The sequence below is a fragment of the Antechinus flavipes genome, chromosome 2, assembly GCF_016432865.1.
Source record: "Antechinus flavipes isolate AdamAnt ecotype Samford, QLD, Australia chromosome 2, AdamAnt_v2, whole genome shotgun sequence".
In the NCBI taxonomy this organism is placed as follows: domain Eukaryota; kingdom Metazoa; phylum Chordata; class Mammalia; order Dasyuromorphia; family Dasyuridae; genus Antechinus; species Antechinus flavipes.
The window spans coordinates 390,810,584-390,829,987 of NC_067399.1; the positions used below are offsets into that span (position 1 = coordinate 390,810,584).

At 46.6% G+C, this 19,404-nt stretch overlaps 1 long non-coding RNA gene across 1 annotated transcript; it reads right to left on the reverse strand.

Moving 5' to 3' along the window:
* Nucleotides 1-12,875: 12,875 nt before the first annotated feature.
* Nucleotides 12,876-15,595, reverse strand: LOC127546539 (uncharacterized). Its single transcript, XR_007950034.1, has 2 exons — nt 15,442-15,595; nt 12,876-15,065 (listed from the first exon to the last, which is right to left on the reverse strand). It is a non-coding gene; the product is annotated as an uncharacterized LOC127546539 (long non-coding RNA).
* Between the last annotated feature and the right edge of the window lie 3,809 nt (nt 15,596-19,404).

Below are 19,404 nucleotides of genomic sequence, written 5' to 3' on the forward strand. Positions count from 1 at the left end.
TATTTCTGTTTTCCTATTGACTTGAATATATGTATTCATTGTGGAACTGGTTTCTGATAGGAAGGAGTCAAGCTTTGGATATATAGCTTTGGGCCCTTTACCCATTAGGAAATAGCAATCAGGATTTAAGATAAAACCTTAAAAATTATATCCCCTAGACCAGTAGTATCAATTTAAATAGAAACAGGAGCCACTAAGCCATACATAAGGATCCCTGTGGGCTGCATATTGACTTAAAAAACCACATATTAACATTATATACGCTCAATTCTATTTTTATTTATTTTGTTAAGTATTTCCCAACTACATTTTAAATCTAGTAGGGACAAGAGTACTGAAGCCCATGTATTTGAAACCTCTACCCTAGACTAATAATATTTAAGGGAGCAAATAGAATTCTAGCCTGGAACCCACTCTTTCTGAGAAGAGCAGAATGATTGGACTCTGGATCCAACCTCCTCCCTCATCCTGGCAGAAATTAAAGTTTCCCTTAGAGAAGGGGGAAGACATTAGAGATGTATCTGTTTGGGCATCCCCAATAAGTCTCATACAATTTGTCTCACCAACTCCATCCCACACAGGAAAGGACTATTGATCTCCACCAATGAGAAGGGAATTCTGTCCCAAGGAGAAATGGGGTACATTTAGATCCAATATAAACTCTTGTCTTTGACATTTAAAGCCCCTCTGACCTGAAAACCTGACCCTAACTTTCCATTATTCTTCTTAATATACTCTACAATTTAGTCACACTGGCCTTCTTACTATTCTTCATAAATAGCATTCCATTTCCTGTCCCTTTGTACTAGCTGTCTCCCTGCTGTATTGTGCCTCCACTTCACCTCCAGCTCTTAAAATCCCTTGTTTCTTTCAAAATTGCTCAAGCAAATCCTTCAAAATGAAGCTTTTCCTGAACCTCTCAGCTACTGGCACATCCCCCCAATTTGCCTTGTATTAATTTTGTCTGTTTTGTGTATATGTTTTATGTACATATGTATCTCCCCAGGTTGAATGTAAGGTCCTTGAGGGCAGGAATTATTATTATTATTATTATAATTATTGGTCTTTGTATGCTCATCACCTAACACAGTTCCTGGAACATAATAGCTACTTAATAAATGCTTGTTGATTAATCAGAGTAATTATTGCTAACACACTACATGTGGACATTCATGGAGAGACAGAAATATATCTCTATATGCTTAGCCCCTCCTAGGATGGTCTAGCCCTTCCACCTTCCCTCTTCTTTTGTCCATTGCTATTACTATTTCAAGACCCAAAGACCTTCCTCTGCTCCCTTCCCCCAGTGCCTTTCCTAGGATGGATAATTCCCTGGGGACACCAAGGACTGGGGTCAGGAAAGCTCTGCATGTGTCATGGGTGAGGAGTAGCAAGGGGAGTGTTTGATCAGAAGACTGGGTCCCTGAAAGGTCTAAAAGGAGCTGGGCAAGCTCTGCATCCAAGATCTTGAGCTCAGTCCTTTTCTTTAAATAAAAAGAATGACATCATCCTAGTGCTGAGAAGCCAGCCAGAAGGGAGGTATCACAGCATCGTAGGATTTAGAGCTATAAAGGACATCAGAGATCATTTCATTAAACCTCTTCATTTTTAGAGATGAGGAAACCAGGACTGAAGAGGGACTTGTTCAAGGTCACATAGATGGTGTGAAGCAGAACCAGGATTCAAATACAAGTCTTTGGACTTAGCTTCCAGTGCTCTTCCCACTAAAGATGCCTTGAGGTAAACCAGAAGGTTTCTGATAGAGGGAAAGGAAAATGGAGTACAGGGAGGGGTGGGAAAGGGAGAAGTGGTCCAGCAAAATCTCCTCTGTCAAAACAGAAATGCCAGCTGAGAAATCCACCCTGGAGAGGCACTTGGGGAGAGATATTTGTAAAGCATTTAGCACAGGGTCTGGCACATAGTAGGTACTTAATAAATGCTTGTTCCTTTCCCCTTTCCCTCCAGGCTGATAGAACAGGGTTAGACAATCATAGACTTGTTAAATATTGATGATCTTTTGGATTCAATCTAATTCAAAGAAACCCATATTAATTGCCTACTATGTGCAGGGCACAGAGTGCTTTGGAGATATTTTAGTCCAAGCTTCTTGTATTGCAAGAAGGTTTTGAAAAGGGAATCTCAGAGACATGAAATGACTTATTGAGGTTATGTAGAGAATTAGGGCCAGACTTCTGTGCTCTCTTCAGTGTACTATCCTCCCTTTTGAGATGTGAGACAACCTAAGGGAGAAGGCTAAGTCAGTCTCTCCAATGATTCTGAGGCTGAGAGGACCAAACTCTCTCTATCCAACCCCAGTGGTATGTTTTCACGGGGTCCTCGACTTCCCCAACCCCCTACCCTCAGTCCTCCTTTGTGACAAACTAGTGGGATATGTTTCCTTCCGATTAAATTCCCCCCTACCCTTATCTCTGCCCCATCCCCATGACTGAGTGCCAGCTGTATATCTAGACACTGAAAACAGGCCAGACCTCTGGAGGTCAGAGCATCATTCTAGCCTCCAACTCCTCTGAGGGACATAGACTAACCTTCTCAGCCTGCTCCCCTACACAGGGGGCAGAACTCTGGGGATGGAATTTGGAAGATCTGAGTTCAAATTCAGCTTCACTAATTATGTGACTCTGGGCAAATCATCTATTCTTTCTTAGCTTCAATTTCCTCATCTGTAAAAAATGAGACTATTAGCATCACTTTCCCAGGGTGGCTGTGAGGACTGAATGAGATAATATTTGTAAAGGGCAATACAAATCTATAAGTGCTCCATGCTATTTATTGCTATTATTCTCTCATCCCCACCCCCAACTTATTCCTGAGGTATCTATCATAGTGGGCTCTGCATCTGCATCCTTCTCAGCCTCCCCCTGAAACAGCTGCAGGTTCCCAAGAGCCTCCCTCTGTTTTGTTTTCTCTTCTTTCTTCCTTCATTCCCTTTCTTTGCTGCTCCTGCAGCTTCCAACTCCTGCTGTTTACCCTCCCCTTTGCCTTTGCTCCCACTCCATCAACACCCTCTCCTCGTGGCCCTCTCCTTCTCCCTCTCTGAATGTTGACATCCTCTTCTCATTCTGTCTCCATCCCTGCCCTTTTCTCCTTTCTTTAGCTTTCTGTGACCCTTTTCCCATCCCTATCTCTCGCTCTCTCCATCCCTGGCTGTCTCTGTTCCCACCCCCTCTGACCAGTAAGATAAGTTCCTTTCCATTTCAAAAGGATGCAATCTGACGAGTACCCCCTTGCTAGATACTTGAACTCAATTGGCTCTGCGCTCCTTGACTCTCTGCAGCAAGGAGGCCATGGGAGCTTCTTCCACCTGCCAATTCAGCCCCAGGGCAGGGCTCTGTTCATCTCTAAACCTGTCACTCTCCTGAGGGGGCCTTTGGAAGCTCCTCCATCACCCAGGCAGAGACCTCAATGTCCTTCCCATTGGGGCCGAGCCCTGCCTTTCTCTGCTTCCTGAGCAGGGGGTGTGTGGGCTGAGGGCAGAAGGCACATCTTGCCTGTCATCTGGAGAGACGTTTGTGCAAAATGTTAGGTTTGTGGCTGTGATTCAACTTTCTTAGTGTCTGGGCTGCAGAATCAGGATGTTAGGGGCACAGTGAAGGTATGGGAACTGTGGATGGAGACGACGGAGGTATCTGAGAGGGATAATGGGCACAAGAGCTGGGGATGATAGAGAGGGAAGGAGATGATGGACAAGATCAGGATGGTGGCAGCTTGGCATGGGGGGGTTCAGGGCTGGTTTCAGAATTCTTTTTGCAATAAGAGCATGTCTGGCTGACCAGTGGTATTCTGATCACAGTTCTCTGGCTCTGAGCTTGACTTGCTCTGGTTCTCCCAGCGTAAGAACAAACAGTTCCCTGTTTGCCTATTTGTGGTCGATCTGTATGGTGTCTACGGAGCTGTTTGGGGTGGAGAGGTGTGAGGGTCAGAGAGGGGATTGATTATCACGCGGACATCTTTGTGGGACTAGTGATTGAAGCAGGAAATCCAATACATGCCCCACCGAGGCCATCCAGCCTTCAGATGGCATGTCCCGTCGGCAGGAGGGCCAAGATTGTTTCCCAGGGCCACAGGTCTAGAGCTGGAGGGAAACTCAGAGACTCTCTATTCCCACATGCTAGGAGACCTCTTCAATCTTACAGATATCGATAGATGTCTGCCTTCAGCCCTGAGCTAGAGTCGGAGATCACCGAGTCTTGTAGACCCTGGGAACGGGGGGAGAGGAGAAGAACTAGGCAGTCATTTATATTGGGAACATTTGTCGAAGGGCCTGGGCTGGGCGAAGGAACAGGAGTGGCCCAAATAGCTGGGAACTTTCCCCCTGACCTCAGGGAATGATGTCCTTGACTGCAGGAAGTCCGCTCCGACCTGTCCTTCTCTCTGACCACTGCAGCAGTAAGACTAAGGTGCTTAGAGATCCCCCAATGAGCTGTGTGGGTGAAATGGGCTGTTGTGTTCCTGGTGGGTGCGTGATGATGACAGGCTCCCACCCAGCAGAGCCGTGAACAGAAGGAATGAGCCGGCAGTATCTTTAAATAGCTTTTGCTATGTCTCGTTCACCAAGCCCTGGTCCCCTTGTCTCGCTGGCCAAAGGAGTCACTGGGGGAGCCTCAGTAAATAGGTTGGAAACAAACCTAGGACTGGGGGAGGGAGATCAGCTCACCCCTCCTCCCCCCCCCATACACACACACAAACACACACAGAGCAACAACACCTGCTGGTCACGAAAACACCTGCTAAGTAACACCCGCTAATCACTGTACCCGAGACACAACATCCCACTTCCATCCTGGGGAGAGGGAGTGGGGGTGGTGCAGGATCCTGGAAAACTCCTGAGGGTTTTAAGGAGCCAAGAGACAAGCTCCCCCCGGAACTTATTCTTGTCAGGAGGAGGAGAAGGAAGCAATAGGCTGGATTTGAATCTGTTCCCCCACTAGACTATCATGGGTTGAGAGGAAGTTCATGAAACCAGGTAAGCTGTCCTGTGCTACACTGAGAATTCAAGGATTTCATAGTCACAAAATTTCAGAGCTTGAAGGCATCCTGAGAACCAGTGGTTCTTAACTTTTTTGGTGTCACGGACCACTTTGGTAATCTGGTAAAGTCTATGGACTCTTCAGAATAACAACTTTAAATGTATAAAATACAAAGGATTACAAAGAAAATGAATTAATTTGAAATACAATTATAAAAAAATTTTTAATAAGTTCATGGATCCCCTGTTAAGAATCCCTTGTCTAAATCCTCATTGTACAGATGGAGAAACTGAGTTTCAGAGAGAACAACTGATTTACAGAGCTTGGTAATGAAGACCTGGGACTAGAACAAAAATCTCCTGAGTTCAAGCCCGGCTTGATCCCCTACAAAGCACTGACCTAAATCAGTAACCTATGTGCCTATAAGGTGTTAATTCTCAATTAATATTTATTGATTGAGTGAGTGACTGACCATATGCTCCTTCTCTCCTCCAATAAAAAAATTTGAAGTAACCCTAACCTGAAACTCAGTAAGGAGTTCCTAGCTTTGACCAGTAATGTCTGAAAGGACGTAATTTTTTCAAATGCATAAATATTCATCAATCATCCTTATCACCATTATCACTGATGATGACTGAGCACATCACTAATCTCAGAAGCACATAAATCAGGCATTCCAGAATTCCTACTCTCTAGTAACTTACATTCTAAAAACTACACATATACACACATACATGTATAGCATACACAGGAGACAGTGAAGTATAGTAGGAAGAACACAGCTTTCTAAGGCAGGAAATGAGACTTGAATTATAATCCTGGCTCTACATCTGATAATTCACTCTACGACTCTCAGTTTCCTGATCAATTAAATAAATAGGTAGAAAGGTATCCAAAATGACCTTTGAGTTCATAGCATGTACTAAATGTCTCTGTTAAATCAACACCTGAAAATTCAGTGATGTTTCCACGCCATATGAAGGTCAGAGGAAAAGGCAAAGACTTGGCTCTGGGATTTCCAAGGTATCCTGGTGACTCCTGGGCAGTTTGGATTGGACTTGGAACTAGAAGACATCATAGGTTTATGTCTCAACTCACTTGTGTCCTCTAGGAACAAGTTATCTCCTCTTTGTCTGAATCCGTTTCCTTATCTATAAAAATTAAATTGTTGGATTAACTGATATTTGGAAGTTTCTTCCCACTCTGGAGCCCCTGATTCTAGGATCCCTATCCCATCTGCTTGGTCACAGGAAACAAACTCGCTTTCCCCACACCCCACCCCCAACTTGGCAGCCAGAGGTAAAAACAGATGAATGACACACACTGCCCCAATTAGAGTGGCTTCAGTTTATTGAAGGCCAGAATGGAGTAGAACACACTTTAATCTCCTCCCCCCAAGAGGGAACCCCCCATAAATCTGCCTCCCCACAGGGATCTCAAGCTAAATGCCAAGAACTGCAGTAAGCTGGCTGTTGGGGACATTAGCCTGAGCTTGGGAGAAGCAGTGCATGACTCAGCACTAGAGAGGGGACATCCATCACTCTGGGCAATTCTGGAGAGGGAAGAGAACCAGAAGGCCTTTCTGAGGACAGCTCCTGTTAAAGAAGGATGTCTCTTTTACCCTGAACACTGGATGCCTTGTGATGGGGCGTAGAGGGGACCTTGGTGTGGGGAGTACGGGACTTGTCAGAGCAGGGAGGGATTGAGGGATGGAGAAGGACAGAGGTCACAGTCCACAAAACTACACGGGGTCCAGATGGAAGGGAATTTAATCTATTTACTCAGTCTTGGGTGTTAGAAAAGGGAGGGGAGACAGAAACAGCTTTGAAGCTTAAAGGCCACAACTTTTAGATTTTTAAAGGGAATACCACTTTACATTAAGCATATGGAATTCATTATCCCCAAGACTTCTTACAGGCTGAAAATAGAAACAAGTTCAAGAAGGGTTTAGATAAATTAATGAATGACAGGTCCCGGATGGGTTATTATAGGAAGTTCAGGATGCTAAGGATACTTCCCTGTCTCTGTAAGGTCACTATCATGGTGATAAGTCCCACAGCCTCTGGTAATTCTCCTTTTGTGCCCCAGTGTGAACAATTACAAAGCAAGACCCTATTTGGTTCTCTTCTGAATAGGTGGGTTTTTCCCTTAAAATGAGGCTCCCAAATCTCTTCTTCTCCATCCAACATTACAGGCTGCTGCTGAACATCTCCACCTGGATGTCCAATGAGTTTCTCAAACTCAGCATATCCAGAATGGAAGTCATCAACTTCTCTTATACATCTACCCCTTGTCCTAACTTCTCCCTTTTTGTTGAAGGGATTGAGATCCTTAAGCCCATCCCAACACCAAGATTGTCAACATCAAAGTTCCCCTCAACTCTTTATTCTCCCATATCCCACCAAGTCCAATCAGCTGTCTAGTCCTATCAATTTCAGCCTCTCAGTATCATTCCCGCCTCTCTCCATCCACATGGGTACGTGGAAGATGGACTGGAGACAAGGCAGTCAGGCCATCATTAAATGAACTTGATTACTTCAATGATCTCTGAACTGACTGCCTTGTCTCCAGTCCATTCTCCATATAGCTTGTACATTATTATTTCTAAGGCATAGATCTTGCTATGTCATGCTCCTACTTAAGAATTTTTCAGTGGCTCCCTATTGTTTCTCATAGAAAATACAAATTACTCTGACTTCTAAAGTCCTTCACAATCTGCCCCTAATTTATCTTCCCAGATTGACTCCACGCTCTCCATTACAATGAAACTAGCTTCTTTGATGTTCTTATTGCCCAATATTCTAGAAATGTGGATTTTACCTATATCAAATTGCTTGCTTTCTTTTTCTTTTTAAAATTTTATTTTATTTTTAATTTACAAAATAAAATAGACATTTCTATTAAAAAGATGATTGTACAGGAGACTGCAGCTTTATTATGTACAGCTGGCTATTCTTTTAAAATATATAATAAAGTTACTATGCACATTTCTTTTTTCCCCTTTTTTCTTTCTCAGTGAGGGGAGAGGGAAAGGAGAGAGGAAAAGAATTTGGAATTCAACATTTAAAAAAAACCCAATATTAAGAACTGTCATACATCACTGGGGAAACAGTAAAATTTTAAATAAAAAATAAGAAAAAAGAGTAACATGGAATTTTAGAGTTGGAAGAAATATAGTCCAATTCATGTCTAAAACAAATTCCCAACACACATAATAATCAGCCATCTTTCCTGGATGTGAATCCTTTCAATGAAAGGGAGCTCACCACCACTAGAGGCAATCCACTCCAATTTGGGACAGCTAATTCTAATTGTCAAAAAAATTTCTCCTGAAATCAAACCTAAATTTGTCTTTTGCAAACTTTTACCCATTCACTGCTCCTGATTCTGCCCCTTGAGGATAAACAAAGAAAATCTAATTCTTCTTCCATGTGAATGCCTGTGAAATACTCAGACAGCTATCATGTCTCCCCTGAATTTTCTCTTTTCTAGACAAAAAAAAAAGCCCTTTCTTTAATGGAACTTCATATGACACAAATTCATAGCTCTAAATATAGATGATAGAGAAAGAGATGGATGGATGGATGGATAGATATTTGTCTACTCCATTAGAATATTATCTCTTTTCTGGTAGAGTATTTCATTCTTTGTACTTGTCTTCCCGGAACACAGTGGACTCTTTCTAATTGATCGTCTAACCCTAACCTTACCTACCTTCTACCTGTAAAGATGAATTTTTTGAATGCTAATGTAAGATTTTCCACTTTCACCTAATGAATGTCATCTATTAAATTTAGTCCAATGCTGTCGCCTGGCAAGAGCTTTGGGGATCCTGACTGTTTCCCGGTGTATCAGCTAGCTCCTCGGGCTCTGCCTTCTGCAGATTTGATGAGCCGGGCATCTCTGCTGTTGTCCATCGTCGTCCTTACCTGCCTTTGCTCCCTCTGGGATGCTCTCTCTCCTCACTCTTAGAAACTCCAGTTCCTTCCAAGTGTCGGTTCAAGGACCCACTTCCATAACTGGGAGGGCCCAAACCTGTTCCTTCCGATTTCCATTTTATTTACTTAGTGGAGATTCTGATTTGATTTGCCTACGTGTCTATGACCTGTCTTCTCTCCGCAGAGCATCCCCGTCGCCAGGGCCAGGATTCTGTATCTTTGTATCCCCCGTGCAGAACAGAGCCGCGTGCCAACATGTGGGACTGAAGTGGGGACAATAATGCTTTCTGAATCTTATCTCTTCTCTGTTTGCCAGCCCTTCAGCTCTCCCTGGGGGACAGATGGCTCTGCTTGGGGAGTGTTTGCTGGGGGCTGGGAAACTTTGTTTGCTGATTCACCAAACAGCCTAGGATGTGTTTCAGCCCAGACCTGCTGATTTGCATATGTTCCGGTTTTCTGAGTGTTTCCTTTCCTACCTTTTCTCTCCCCCCCCCCCCTCCCCTAATATAACTATTTTCCCAAGGTCTTTATTACTGCCTAATTATTCACATTTCTTCCATTTATTTGTTTTAAGTGCAGAATTCCACCAGCAGCTCACTTTCTCGTCTATTTTAGGTTCATCGTGAATGTTAGGCCCTAGCCATTCACCAAGCGGGTTTCAGGGGTTCTACCTCACACAGAGAAGGAATATGCAGCCCTTTCTTCGAGTCTGACCTCTCGCTAGAGCTACAAGGCCCAGTTTGTGCAGTGGTCTGAGCTGTGGGCCCCCCAGTGTGTCCTGCTTCTCCAAGACAATCTCTCGGGGTGGTTCTTCTCCCTCCCTCCGTGGGTCCTCCCTCTCTCCTCCTAGTTTCTCCTCCCTCTCCTTCCAAGCTCCCTCCCTCCTAGCCCGTCCCCTCCTCCACGGTTTCCCAGTGCCTCGGTTGCCTACCCATCTCTGAGTAGTTCTTTATGAGTCACATTGGGTTCTTCTTGTTCCACACATTTTCTCCCGAATTATAATCTGTTGTTCCTTAATTGTGCTGCGTCTCTCCCGATCTCCAGCTCTGCGGCTCACTCTGGATGTTAATACATTTTCCCAGAGCGCTGCACAGTCCTCATTAAATTTCCTAATCCCCGACAATTCGCTTCCTTAAAGCTTAACAACCTCACAGGCTGCGGCAGCCTGTGCAGCAGCCCCCTTCTCCTGGCACCAGATTGAGGCAGCTCGGGCCCCCAGGAGCGGCGCCTCTGATTTCTCTTGTTCACATGTTGCTGCCTTGCCTTTCCCTCTCATCAATGCCGTGTACCCCTGGGGTGGTGCGATTCCCCGGCTCCCTAGCCTGGGGTTCCCTGCTCCACACAGGCGCCGGGCTGAGCCGCGGTAGTCCTAGCCCCCAGGAGGGACGGCAGCGTTGCACAGGGCCGAGGAGAGGCTCGGGTCCCTCCGGAGCCCAGAGACAAGGCCCAGCCCCCACATACACACATAACTGCTGTCGATGCTGAGATTTTCATCCTGATTTCCCAATTCCAGAGCAATATCTATCCCTTCTCCCTCAACAGCCCTGCCACAGCCGCCTGCCCCTTTTAGACCTCCACCTAATTCCTTTTCTCTTCCAGCCTGCCCTCCGGGTGGGTCACATCCCTCCTGACATCCCTCAGCCGACTGGGAGACGAGGTCCCACATTCTCATCTCCAGGCAGGTGACCTTGACATTCTCCTCCCCACTCCCGTCCCTGACAGTCCCCAACCCCTTCCTCTCCTGTCTGAGATAAGGGTGATTATTTCTAGTCAACCGGGGCTGCTCTGGGTCCTGTGGAGACCACCAGGGTTTCTGAGAGGAGAGAAGAATGATTTAAAAGGTAGGTAATTTGGACATGATTTACAAGGTAAACCAGTAGGAGTCAGCAAGTCAACAAAAAATGTAACAAGGGCTAACATAGTAAGGCTAAGTCCTGGAAATACAAAGGCAGGAAAACAGTCCTTACTCTTAAGGAGCTCAGTCTGATGGGAGCAAGATGACATGTAAATAAATCAGTATTTGCAAGTTATGTACAGAGTATGTAATAGAAAAACTGCCTTCTGGAGAAGAAATTTAGCAGACTTTCCTGCCATGTATTGCAATCACCCCTAGCTTCCCAGACCGGAGGTAAACTGCTCCAGGACCCTGTCCCTGTGTTCCCTGGCCCTGAGATGATAGGATTTAAAGCAGAAAGAGACCTTCCGGAGGTCAACTCGTCAATATTTTATTTATGGGGAAACTGAGGCTCAGAATGGAGAAGAATAGCGACCAGCAGATTTGGGATTGGAATTCAGGAGAAAATCCCATGCTCTTTCCACCACTTCAAATTATTGCACTGATTGAGCCTGCCCTACTGGTGCTTTTAGTCTAGCTGGGGAGGCGGGACTCCTACCTGAACACTCCCTTCAGAGCAGTTACAAAGCAATGCCTTAGTCAGACCTGGACTAGCGGGGCCTGCGCTGGGCCTGTGAAGGAGCCAGGAGAGAATTTAGTCTGATCCTCCTTTTCCAGAGTGATGAGGAAACCATAGAGATGCCTGATGTTAGGGAAGTGGAGTTTAATAAATGCTTGTTGGTTGATTGATTTTCTAAGATCCCAGTAATTTCTCCCAGGTTAGTAATCTCATGGCTAAACATCTGGGAAATGAAGGATAACCCAGCCGGTACCTTTCCCACCGACCTCACCCCGGGACCTGGTAGATAAGAATGTTCACAAGGATTCCATTTAAAAAATACTCTGCTGGGGGAATTCTAAGGGAAGGAAACAGGACACAAGATCTAAACAGATATTTTCCCAGTCTTTTTGCAGCTTTCAGGGAGAGGAAAAGGAAAAACACATATACACATATCATATTAATAACCAAATAGTAGGGGGCAGCTAGACAGCACAATGGATGGAGCACCAGCCCTGAAGTCAGGAGGACCCCAGTTCAAATCCAGCCTCAGATACTTAACACTTCCTAGTTGTGTGACCCTGGGCAAGTCACTTAATCCCAATTGCCTCAGCAGAAACAACAACAACAAAATCCACTTACTGCCTGTGTGACCCTGTGCAAGTTATTTAACCCCAATTGTCTGGCCAAAAATAGGAATACTAGCAAAAATAGCCAAACAGCAGTATTGAAGAGTGGTAGTGCTGCAGAGAGTGAAAGTTATTGAGAATTATCCAGAATCATCAAAAGTTTTTCCAATACTTCTTCTGACCTTTTATTTTCTGTGTATGTACCCTTTTGTCTTTCTGCTGCTCTCTCCCTTCCTCCCTTCCTCCCTTCTTCTCTCTCTTCTCTCTCTCTCTCTCTCTCTCTCTCTCTCTCTCTCTCTCTCTCTCTCTCCTCTCTCTCTCTCCTCTCTCTCTCTCTCTCTCTCTCTCCTTCTCTCTCTCCTTCTCTCTCTCCTCTCTCTCTCTCTCTCTCTCTCTCTCCTTCTCTCTCTCTCTCTCTCCTCTCTCTCTCTCGTCTCTCTCTCTCTCTCTCTCTCTCCTTCTCTCTCTCCTTCTCTCTCTCTCTCTCTCTCTCTCTCTCTCTCTCTCTCTCCTTCTCTCTCTCCTCTCTCTCTCTCTCTCTCCTCTCTCTCTCTCTCTCTCTCTCTCTCTCTCTCTCCTTCTCTCTCTCCTTCTCTCTCTCCTCTCTCTCTCTCTCTCTCTCTCTCTCTCCTTCTCTCTCTCCTCTCTCTCTCTCTCTCTCTACTCTCTCTCTCTCTCTCTCTTTCTCTCTTCTCTCTCTCTCTCTCTCTCTCTTGTCTCTCTCTCTCTCTTCTCTCTCTCTCTCTCTCTCCTTGTCTCTCTCTCTCTCTTCTCTCTCTCTCTCTCTCTCTCTCTCTCTCTCTCTCTCTCTCCTCTCTCTCTCTCTCTCCTCTCTCTCTTCATCTCTCTTTCTCTCTCTTCTCTCTCTTCTCTCTCTCTTCTCTCTCTCTCTCTCTGTCTCTCTCTCTCTTCTCTCTCTTCTCTCTCTCTCTCTGTCTCTTATTGGGCAACATCCAGCATCTGCAGAAGAACCCCAGGGCCTAAAACTGTGGCCACAACCTTTCTATTAGGTGCCTTCCCATTGCTCCAGCTCCTTTAAAAACATACAACCATCCATCTCCATAACCCCTCCCTGCAGCAGGTAAGTGAGGATTATTACATATTAAAATCCGAAGCTCCCTTCTAATGGGGCACTCCTGGAGAACACAACAAATTACCATGACACCCTCCCCCATACTAGGGAATAAACATTAGTGCTATAGGAAATTCTAAACAAGTGATTAAATCATTATGAAGAAGGGCACCATGAGCCTGCTTCATGAGCCTAAAGAATCAAATATACATTAAGAAAAAGCACCTGTGAGCTGTGAGATAGCAATGGAAAAGGGAAGAATCCAGGATTCTCCATGGCTCTCAACCATCCCTGATGGGAGAGGAATCTATCTGGTTGCAACTTATGTAGTTGGAACTCCACTAGACCATTTTCTCTACCCTGGAGCATGAGAGTCACAGACTCCAGGCTGAGGAACACCTTGGTCAAGATACTCAACCCATCCATTGTCCATACCTCACATCCTAATTGTGTCCTTCTCTTGAGCCCTCTTTCACCTCAATTCAACTCAGTTTTGTAAATAACTGAATTCAAGGAAAAGGGGCATGGTTTACACTCACTAAAAATCTGATTATAATAAATTGATATCAGAATAAAGAATCCACCAAGGGCTTGTAAAACTCAGTGACATAACCACCCTGAGTCCCTTTTGCCTTTTTCTGGTATATCACAACATGGGGAGGCCCAACCAGGAACGGGGCACCTTAGCCAAGCCTTGCAAAGTGACCTTGAGTGGCTTCTTGGCCCACCCTCCCCCTTCTCTCTAGGGTACATTCCTTTGTACTCCAGAATAAACAAGCTATTCTGGTGCCTTTGCAACTGCACCAATCCAGGATAAGAAAACCTTCTGCCCCTTGGAATATGCCAATTAGAAGTGTGCCAGATAAGATAAACAAACTGGCTGGTACAATTTCTTTATTTACCTATGGATTCATGTCACTGTGACCCCCTTCCTTTATCCTTCCCTCAGGGGGATGGGGATGAAATTCTGATTAAATTTTCTTAACCCCCAACATCCTAACCCCCACCCCAAACTTGGATTCATGGCCATGCCCCAGTTTGAGTTTTTGTTGAGAGAAATAAAAAAGGAGAAGGGTTAAGGAAGAGAAGAATAGCAATTGCTGACATTTATGTATTCTTTAAGGTTTGCAGAGGATTTTACATACATTATCTCATTTGACCTTCAACAACCCTGTGCAGTGGGCTCTACACGTATTATTATCATTTCTATTTAACAAATGAATAAAATGACACTCTGAGAGGTTAGGTAAATTTTCCTGCCAACACCAGAAGCAGGATTTGAACCAGGGGCTTCTTGACTTCAAAGTGGACTCTCTGTTTGTCTTGCTCAGTCCAGGCTGAGTCCATTGAATTCCTCGCCATCCTTTCAAGTCCCAACGACACGCCAGCTCCTCCAGGAAGCCTTCCTCACCGTTTTCAACCTTAGACACCCCCTGAGACTTCTTGTAATGCACTCCTCACCGACACACATCCAATTTTTGTATTTGTCTCTTTTTCTCTTACACAACGACCAGCTCAGCGTTATTTGGGCTTTGCCTCTCACACACACTCCAGGACTCAGCTGGGCGCCCCGCATCCAATCGGTGTCCAATAAATGTGCGCTGAAGAACTGAATAATTGGGCTCCATCCCAGGTTCTCCTGTGAAGTGGCTTTGTGACTCACTTCTCTCTGAGCCTGGGTCCCTTCCTACTCTGGCGGTCCGTGGTCCTATTTATGGCATTAAAGTCCTTTGTAACCAGGCTCCGAACTACCGTTTCAGCTTCATTATGTGCTCCCCTTCATGTACTTCCCAGTTCAGCCGATGCAGCCCCCTCGCTGCTCCTGACACAGGACCTTTCACTGATCTGATCCGTGCCGTGCTCCCCCCCTGCCCCCTCGTCTCCCGGGTGCCCCAGGAGGGGCACCGAATTTGCAGGGCCCAGAGAGGAATTTCACACAACAGAACAACCTTGGGCAAGTCACTTTCATTATCCATCAGATGAAGAGAGTTGAGTTATTGTGATGCTCAGTCTTTGAAGGGGCCCCCCTCCGGTCCCAGTGCTCTCTGGGAAGAGAAAATAGGAAAAATGTACATCTCAACATGGGCTGAAGGGACAAGGATCAGAGATGGTCCAGCTTCTCTCCCGACGCTGTTCTCCACCGATGAGTTTTGTACCAGCTTCCAGTGCCTCGGACCCGCCCAAGGAGCTTTGGGGTTTCCTGGGCAGCAGGGCCAGGCCGTGGGCTCCATCATCTGCCTAGGACCCCATCCCGGGGGTAGGAAGGAGATGGAGTAGGAAGCCAGGCTCTCCCAGGCCCTCTTTCCCCAGAACCAGGCCCAGTCTCAGCCAGGACTTAGCAGTTTCTGTTGCTACCTGTAAGGTTTCTTGGAAGATTTCTGCACGGATCTAGACAGAGGTCTCTGTGGATGCTGACGTTACCTCAGTAATGTCTGACTCTTCAGGGCCTCACGGAGCACGCCAGGCCCTTCTGTCTTCCATGATCCAAGTCCAAGGGCTCTGTGGCTGTGGCCCTGGCCATCTCCTCTCCCTCGGTCCTCAGTCTGTCCCAGCATCAGGGGAAACACACACACACACTCACACACACACACACACACACACACACACACACACACAGAGTCACACTCACACACACAGTCACACATACACTCAAACTCTCAGACACACAGAGACACACATACTCACACACACACACACACACACACAGTCACACATACACTCAAACTCTCAGACACACAGAGACACATATACTCACACACACACACACACACACACACACAGTCACACATACACTCAAACTCTCAGACACACAGAGACACACATACTCACACACACACACTTACACACTCACATACACACACACACAGTCACACATACACTCAAACTCTCAGACACATAGAGACACACATACACACACACATACTTACACACTCACTCACACTCACATACACAAAGTCATACACGCACACACAGACACACAATCACACACTCACACTCACACATACAATCACACACAGAGACACACAATCACACACTCACTCACACACACACACACAAAGTCACACATACAATCAAACTCTCAGACACACAGAGACACACACACACTCTCACACTCACACACACAATCACACACTCACTCACTCACACAAACACTTCCCCAAACCAGACCCTCTGCCTGGCCTCAGGATGCCAGGAGGCGGCATGCAGGGTACAGTGGGATCTTGGTAGACTCGGTCTGGGCCTTGGGCTCTGCGGTGACTAATGTGCAGGGTACTTAGGAGGTTGTGGTAAATTATTCACACAGTTTCTGTGAATTATTCACACTGTTATTATTTATTTTTCAGATGTGCCTGCGGCAGAGCCTCCAGGCCCATGTTCAAAGAATGACATAACTCCTGACTCTAGATTGTCTCAGTCCGTAGAGACCTGCCTGGGCTTCTTTCCTGGTCAGCTCCCAGGCCGGTTCCCTCCTGGCTCCCGCTTCCTCGGCAGGAGGGATGAAGAACAAGGGCCGGGGCCTCCCTGGCCAGATCCCGGTGCCCCCCTGGCCGGAGCCCGGTGCCCCAGGCCTGCCAGTCTGCTTTTCCCTCGGCACTTGTCCCCACGTGTCCGTGTGTTCATGAAGCCCCCCAACTCTCCCACTCTTCCACCTTCTTGTCCATGAGCCAGTTTCCATGATCTAGATGTCTGAATAGGTCCATGTGGAGTATACAACTACCAAATGTCAATATTAGAAGAAACCATAGAGATATAATAATGATTAACATGTATATAACACTTCAAGGGTATTAAAGCACTTTATACGTTGTCCCATTTGAATCTCACAAGAACTCTGTGAGGTAGTTTACAGATCAGAAAACAGAGAGGTTCTTTATCTTGCCCAGGGTCACATAGCCGGTAAGTATCTGATTAATATCTCAGGCTTTCCTAAATCCAATACTCTATTTCACCATCTAGATCACAGCTGTAGCATGATATGGTGGGAAAATATGGAGTGGAGTAAAAGGCCCTGCCTGAGTTCACATTTTACTCAGCTATTTATTCTCTATATGATTTTGGGTGACTTCCTTAACTTTCCTGGGCCTCAGTTTCCTCATCTGTAAAGCTGTGATTTAAGGGTTAGCCCGACTTCTTCCTTTTGCAGGGAGGGAAATCGAGGCCAGAAAAGCAACAAAGAGAGTCACAGAGATAGTAACAGACACTTTAGAACCCAGGCCCCCGACTACAGGTCCGGTGTGCTTTCCCTTGCCTCCCTCTGGGTGTCCATGAGCTACTCTCCGCATGGCCAGGACCCGAGGGGTGCACTTGTCCCGTGGGTCACTGTCTCTGTGCCCACCTGTACTGGGTGAGTACCCTAATGTTCACACACACGGCTCACGGGGACTCAGGCTGTTACCTTGATGGTTCTCATGGTGAGAGCCGTGAGTGGGAAGGTGGGATTGCTTGCTGGGAATATGTCCTCGCCTGCCTGGCCCCAATAGCCTTTATCCCCTCCTGGGCTTCAAACCCTGCAGCCGTGGGCAGGATACACCCAGCAGCTCTCCCTTCTTGTAGGCACAAAGCAGAGCTGGCGTCTCCATGGCAACCAGAATCCGGACCAGCCAGAGCTTGGCAGATCAGGGCCAACAGCCTGGATTTCCCTCAGAGGTGGGGATGTAGCCTTTGCCTGTTGGGAACTGCACACTTTTCCTATCTGCACGGGAATCCTACGGCCGCTGACCAGGCCGAGGGTGAGAAGGACAGATACACAAACTCAGCCCAGACCAGGGTCAGCCAGATAAACTTTGCACCCAAAGCTCCATTCTCTGGAAGACTAAAATTGCAGACTCACCAAGAGTTCCAGGGCACGGGAGTGAAATTTATAAGCATGGACCCGTTGGACTGAGAATCACAGGACCTGAGCTGGAATGTTTCTGCTACTGCTTACTCCCTGCATGACCTTGGGCAATCGCTTGTGTCCTTCTGAAAACCAGCTTATCTGGAAAATGAGGAGCCTGGATTAAATGATCTCTTGGGTTCCTGTCAGCTTTAAATATTTGATCCTGTGAGAACTGCACCCTGCCTTTTTTTCCCAAACACCAGCTATCAGTCCCTGCCCTCAAAGTTGCCTGTTCCTTGGAAAGTAAAATCTTTCCAATTCATTCATTAAAAAATCTTAGTAACTTGCACCTTAAATAAGGACGATGCTTAACCTGAAGAAATTAATTACTAACAGTGGAATTTCAGGCATTAAGGAATAAAGATTTCTCTAGAGGTAGGGTGGGGCTTCCTGGGTTCCTTCAAGTCACTGTAATCCACTTTGCCTGTGAGTGAAGCCAGTCTAGAGACTGGGGCCTACACCCTCCTTTTGCCCACCACTTCACAAAAGCCTATTTCTCTGGTTCTAGGTGCCTTTCCTCGCTTCCTCAAATGAAAACATCCAGCTGTACTGAGTCATCTAGGACCCAGGAAATCCAGGTTTATATTTAAACCCCAAAGCGGCTGCCTCAGCAGGCTTCTGGGTTGTTCCTCATGCTATCTTATCTTCAAGCACCTGGACCCGCAGTTCTCCAAGTCTATTCTTTCTGAAAGGAATCACTAAGTAGGGCAGGGAGGGGAAGTGCTAAAGCTGGAACCTCCGTGGGACAGACCCCCTAGTCCCGGTTTATTAGATAGGTGTCCTTGGCTGATCTGGTGCCATGGAGAAAGCCTATAGGAGAGGGGAAGTAGCCCAGCCACTCCACCCCCATCTCTGTGGTCTAACATGGCCCTCGCTGTAGCTACAACCCCAATTTCAATGGGAGTGTCAGTTGTTACCCAAGCACCCCTCTCTCCAAAACCCTAGGAAGGCCCGGGCCAGAGGGCCCAGAATAGACTGGCAGACCCTTCAAACCCTCTAGCCCCTCGGGGGCCTGCCTTCTCTGGTCCTTCTGCTGTGGGCTGATAACTGAATTAGTCGTCAAACAAGTTCTCGGCTCCAAACTTCCTGCTGGCCCTGAGCTGGCTCCTGCCTCCCCACCCTCCGAGGGGCCTTCAAAGCCAGCTCAGAGCTGAAGTGTATCTGGTGCCCACAGCTGGATTAAGCGGGTATCCGGAGGCTGCCTCTGAATGGAGGAATCTCCTCCCGAAAGACATCAACAATGTAGTCAATCCAGCTTCCTCTCAATGGGGAGCCAGGCTGATGGAAGGAAGGGCCTTCAATGGGATGTGCTGTCCTTTATCCCAAGGAGAGGGGGAGGGGGAGCTTATGGATACCTCCCTTTGTGGCTACGCAGCTGATGCACATTCTGGGCAGCCACCAAGGCCGCAGGGAGGGAGAGGAAGGGGAGAACACAGGGGCCATTGGGATTTAGGGGGCAGGGGATGTTGGAGATGAAGCCTGGAAAGAGCGGGGGGCTGAGGTGG